The sequence below is a fragment of the Elaeis guineensis genome, chromosome 9, assembly GCF_000442705.2.
Source record: "Elaeis guineensis isolate ETL-2024a chromosome 9, EG11, whole genome shotgun sequence".
In the NCBI taxonomy this organism is placed as follows: Eukaryota; Viridiplantae; Streptophyta; class Magnoliopsida; order Arecales; family Arecaceae; genus Elaeis; species Elaeis guineensis.
Genome location: NC_026001.2, coordinates 98,276,057 through 98,282,056, shown reverse-complemented (window position 1 = coordinate 98,282,056; position 6,000 = coordinate 98,276,057).

Sequence of the window (6,000 nt, the reverse complement as noted above, 5' to 3'; positions counted from 1 at the left end):
TAGTCAAGCTAAAGATCAGTGGGCCGACGAACTGTACAGTATCCTATAGTCTTACAAAACAACTCTTCGAATCCTGACTAGAGAAATGCCCTTCAACTTAGCATTCAGAATGAAAGCTATAATTCCTTTGGAAATCGACTTGCTGTTGACAAGGATAAAAAACTACGATGAGGCAACTAATTCAGATAAACAATGTACTAACTTAGACTTGCTTGATGAAATTTGAAGACAAGCTCAACTAAGGATGGCTTAATACCAACGGAGCATAGCCCGATATTATAATTCTTAGGTTAGGCCCAAGATTTTTTTATAGGGGGATCTCATCCTCAGGTGAGCCAAAGTTTTCAAACCAACTGAGTAAAGAAAGCTATCACCAAATTGAGAAGGTCCTTATAAAATCTCTAAAGTACTCCAACCAGGAACAAACAAAATTATGAACTTAGACGGCACAAAATTTGCTCAGACTTGAAATACTAAGAATCTACGTATGTACTATCAGTAAATCATTATGATTGAATATATTTCACCAATGACTTCCTACAATTCTATGCCAATGAGTTCAACTATTTGGTAATTAACCGAATAACATGAACGATTGATACTCGTGAAGGAAAAAATCATCCGATCTGATCGGATTGCCATGATGCATCTAAAAAAAATTTTATTCTAAGGATTATATAACGATTATGTTTATCTTAATTTATAGTGGAATAGGGATCAAAATTTTTTAAAAAATTGAAATTCGATACCTCATGAGGTCTGAACGTACAGACCCTTTACATCGCGTGCATGCCAAGCTCCATAGGGAAGAGGGATTATCTTTTTGGCATTAATCTTCAGAAGAGAAGTGAGATGAGGGATGAGATCTGATCTCCAAATCCTTGGAGGGGTTCTTCACGCCAAGAACCAAGACCCCAAAGAACCCCACATTGAGAGAGAATAAGGCATCGAAGAAAAAATAGCGGCCACCCTTTATTTGTCACGCAAACTATTCTCTCTTCACACGGTGATTTTGATTTTCCTTTTGTCGCACAAAATTGTCACCTACCAATTGGTGGTTAAGCACTTCCTTTCTTATAGATGTGGATGCCTAATCTGATCAAAGTCCTAACCAAATTAGGAGTCTATTTTTGATCCTTATCAAAATAGGAAACCAACAGATTGGACGCCAATCAACAAATGATGCCAGCCTTTTCATGTGAACTCCCTTCACATGCATAAGAGAAATATGGGGCAGAAGAAATCAGCACTATTCCTCATATTGGTCGGCCACTCCATGACAGAGAATCTTAGACAATTGAGACTTTATGGTTCTAAATCAAATAGGCTTAAATTTGATCCGATTCGAACTTGATTCGAACCAAACTTGAAGAGTCTATCAATCCTAATCTAATTAGAATTTTGATCTAAGTCTAACTTAAATTTTTAACTCAATCAAATTTTAATTAAATCAGATCTAATCTGAAATTAATTAGAATATAAATTCAATATCTCATAAATCCCTTAGATCATTGATCATATCATCATCATCCCTCGAATTAAACTTGAATCTCATATCCAGTGCAAGCTAGACATAGTCAATTATTTAATCCTGTATAACCCTTAACTTAATTCTCAATTAAACTAATCTATTCATTCAATCAGGTCATGTACTTTCAAATTAAACATATAAATATTTGGTTAATTTTTTTTTACTTTGCCTGACTTTTGTGCATGACTCCATAAATTCGAACACTAAGTCAGTAGCACAAGAACAACTTCTTAAACTAATTGAAGTTACCATCTAGCAATAATTTTTGACATCTAGATAGGTCGAATATTTGCAAGATAACACTCAAGAACCTAAGAATATAATTATCGTATAATTCATCCTTTTGATCCTGAATGCTTAGAATGACCTAGGGTTTAACTATCAATCTTGGATTAGTCATCCACATTGTATTTCATTCTTTTTCAAATTCTGTGATCTATCATATAGATTATCCCAGTTGAGGTCTTACTCAATTAAAATATAGTAATGCATCAATTCTTAAAATACGGAGGGGTCAATTCCATCTTAATCCACACACCGACTACCATAAGTATTTGAATGTGCCCAAAAATTTTTCATCACTGAATTAAAAATTCAGATAGTCCGATACCAAAGCACAGTGAATTACTTGTAAGTACCATGATGATCTCAGATCAGAGAGACACTTATGTCCATATTCTTTATGAGCTGCTCTAGACAATAGAGTGCTCCATAGGTGAGTCACTTATTCAGTGATGATGTACTCCTATATCTCACCTATATACCATATCCGTGTCTCCACACTCTTTGATTAAGAGAACAACCAACCTATATGACACACAATGACCTACTCTTGATAAATGTCATCATCTCTTAATGACGTATTATTTGATCGCGAATATGTTTTAGAACTATTCGATAAATCTTTCTTTATCGATTGTCATATAGTTCTAAAGACTTCATCACAATATTAGAGTTCAAAAAGAAAGATTCACATCTAATGATGAAAAATACTAAATAATATTTATTAATTTATAATTTATATATAAATTATAAAGAGCATAATCATCCAAATAATTGACTTTAAGATATATTTTCTAACAACTCGATCATATAACTAAATCATCGGTTGACACCCGGTGAAAGGTTAGTCAGTTGACACCAGATTAACTAACTCATGGTTTAAAATACCTAAGAATAATAGTTAGTCGGCTGATACCCGATTAACTAAGGGTCAGATAATCTGAAATGAAAATAAGTTAATAAACTCCTTCAACTACATTTTCCACGACCAACTATGTTTCTTATCCCTATGTACTATGAGGGCCAAATACATGACTTAGAAAAATTCTTACCTATTTGATTTTACTCATCAGCTTCTATCGACTACCTATAATTTACTATCGATAATTGTACTTAGCCCATTTATCAAAAGCATCAAATGAAAGTAGAGGAAAGAAAATTCTATACAAAAATGGTTTGAAAAGGAGTTCATTTCATTTCAAAACAAATTTCATACATAGTAAGATAAAGAGCAAAAATACAAAGAGCTCAAGGATGTTCATTGGGGATGGTTGCTTCCTCGATAGTTTCGACGGCCTCATCTTCCTTGTCTTCATCAGTAGCCCCATCAGGCTGCAACCCGGTCAAGTCCAACTTGGGATAGAGATGACGAAGAGCTACTTTGCAGTCCTCGAAACCAACCCAATAAGCAATGGCCAATCCTTTAGCAACTTCATGTTCAAACTCTCAAGAAGCTCAAAACTTGGCCAATGCTCCAGAAGTAGCCTTCTGAGCTCGAGTTTTCACCACCGACATCTTTTTCTCTACCTCCCAAGTGGCCTTCTCTTTGTCTCTTCTTTTATCCCTCTCCTCAGTGAGGGCAACTTCCACCGACTCCATCTCCTTCTCAAAGTTGGCCTTCAGCTTCATCAATTCCTCCTCCTTCCTCTTCAATTGGGATGCTAACTCAATGGTTTTGTTTCGGGAATGAGCTAACTCGGCCTCCAGCCAAGCAAGTTCTTCTTGATATTTCTTCTCCCACTCTTCAGTAGTGTAGAGAAGTTCTTCAGCTACCTCAGCTTGAGCATTGGCAATTTGGACCTGATCTTTCAGTTGGTGATTGAGCCGGTTGAAATCAGTTAGTCCTTCATACAAAATTATCATATCATGTGCCAATTGCAAAAAGCAAAATTTTTCTAAGTTAGAAGCTCAGGAGGAAATCAATAAATACCAAGAAGGCACATGTCTAGACTTATCGACAGCAATGATGCATAGTAACTTTATTGGATTTTAGGTATTTTGCATATAGTTTCAAAATAATTTTGAAAAATAAGTAGCAAAAGACTAAATTAAGTTAGATTTAATCCTACACATGCATAGATCTAAATCAAATACCTATGGATCTAGTTCATATGATGATAAACAAGATTAAGAGCATCTAATTTTAGAGAATAAAATAATTTTATGATCAAATCACATACTTGAATCATTGAACTCCTTTTTCAGATCCAGATCTGAGAATGTCTCAGGTTCTGGTGTAGCCACACACGTGCCTGACCTCTACAGATATTCACACGAGGTCTGATCTAATCGGAGGCTCTTTGATCTCTTCCAGGTGCTAGCTCCCTTACATAGATTGCTTCATTGATGGTTGATTAGGATCTTCTTCAATCTTTAAGATACTCTCAAGAAAAAAGAAAACAAGGAAGAAGAAAATAGGAAGAAGAAGAAGAGGCCTTCTCTCTTTTTCTCTTCTCTTTAAAACCCAGCACCCAAGAAGAGACTCATGCCCAATATCCCACACCCTAAGAGTATTTTTAGATTAGTTTTCATGTCCTAAAGCCCCTCCTTTTATAATGTGGCATCCAAGAGTTGGGATAAGACTAGGTTTTGACAAGGTCAATCACCTTATCAAATTAGGACTCCAATTTCAATTCAGAATTAAACTTATTTAAATTCAAATCAAACCAGATATGATCCCAACCCAAAAAAAGAATAAGAAAGGGCATGTAAAGGCTTTGGCATGGTCCTTTGGTGGTGTAAAAAAATAAGGGGGCGATCCCTTTCTAGGCATGAACATGGGGTGGCGCAAGGAGATAAAATCTTAGTCTAACTGGGATTCGTTTAAGTGCTGATTTAAATCTGATTTAATCCTAATCAATTTAGAATTAAGTAGAATCCAAATTAAATTAATTTTTAGTCTAATTAAAAATTTAATTAAATTTAAATTAAATCTTAATCTAATTAAAAAATTAATTGAATCAAGTTCTAGTCAAACTAGGAATTGATCTCTTTATGCAATTGGATTATCTCATAATCCAATTAGGCTTAATCTAATCAAATTTAAACCAAATTAAAATAAATCTAATTCAATTAGATCTGATTTAAACCCTATAGCTCAATCAGATTGAGCTAGACAGTAATTTAATTACTAATTGATCCTCCTATAATTCACTAATACTTAGCAAATTAATTAATCATAACTTTTGTATTATCAATCATATTGATAATTAAATTCTATTATGATTCATAATCATAAATCAACCTTCTGATCAGTCAAGAATCTCTTTTGTATATAATCCTATAGGTTTTATTCTGTCTAGTAGTAAAACATATTATGATCTCCATCATAGTATTATCGAAATACCTTTCGATGGACTAGAACAACTCTAACTCACACCTAACAAGGATCATCAATCCAGAATGATCATAGTGAGTTTTTACAATCCACTAGTGATGTCTAGCAGTATGTGATGATAATCTAGTAGAATAAAAGATAGAACCCTTAGGTATAGTTACCGTATGATTCAATTTCTCTATCATGAGTTTCGATAAGATGGAGGTCATGAAAACTCATCAAACTCTAATATCTATCATATGAAAAATTAGATTAGCTCAAGTCTAAATGTGATACTCATAAAATTTTTTTTTTATTAATCACCTTGCTATGACTATAGACTTATGGATTTGACTTCTCAAATCTCATAGGACTACTCCTTATCTACTAGGATCGATATATCTCTTATAAGTGCACATCTTACTCCTACAATGAACCTACTATAACCAACATATACTACAAAGATCTAAATAACTAGAAGATCATATTTATGTATAGTCAAACTACAGCAACCCCACTGTGAGCAGTCGAAGCACCACAGATCAATAAACCACTCACACCACTACAGCATCGAGAAGATTACTGACGAATGAGTAGATATCCATATAATCTTTTGTATGGTCATGCTCAATACCGATATTCTCTAACAACCATCTGTACTCTCACTCAGTATTTCTATATTGTAGACTTGAGACTCATCTATCTCAAAGAAAATGATCTGTGCGTCGATCTAATCGAATCAATCACCGTTCCCATGATGATCTATCAATTAAAAGTAATTTAAGAATTAATTACACATGTCTCAAATCTAAATTCTTTATAATATGTATTTTTAAGTTATTAATTTTTTGGATGATATTTGGACACATAA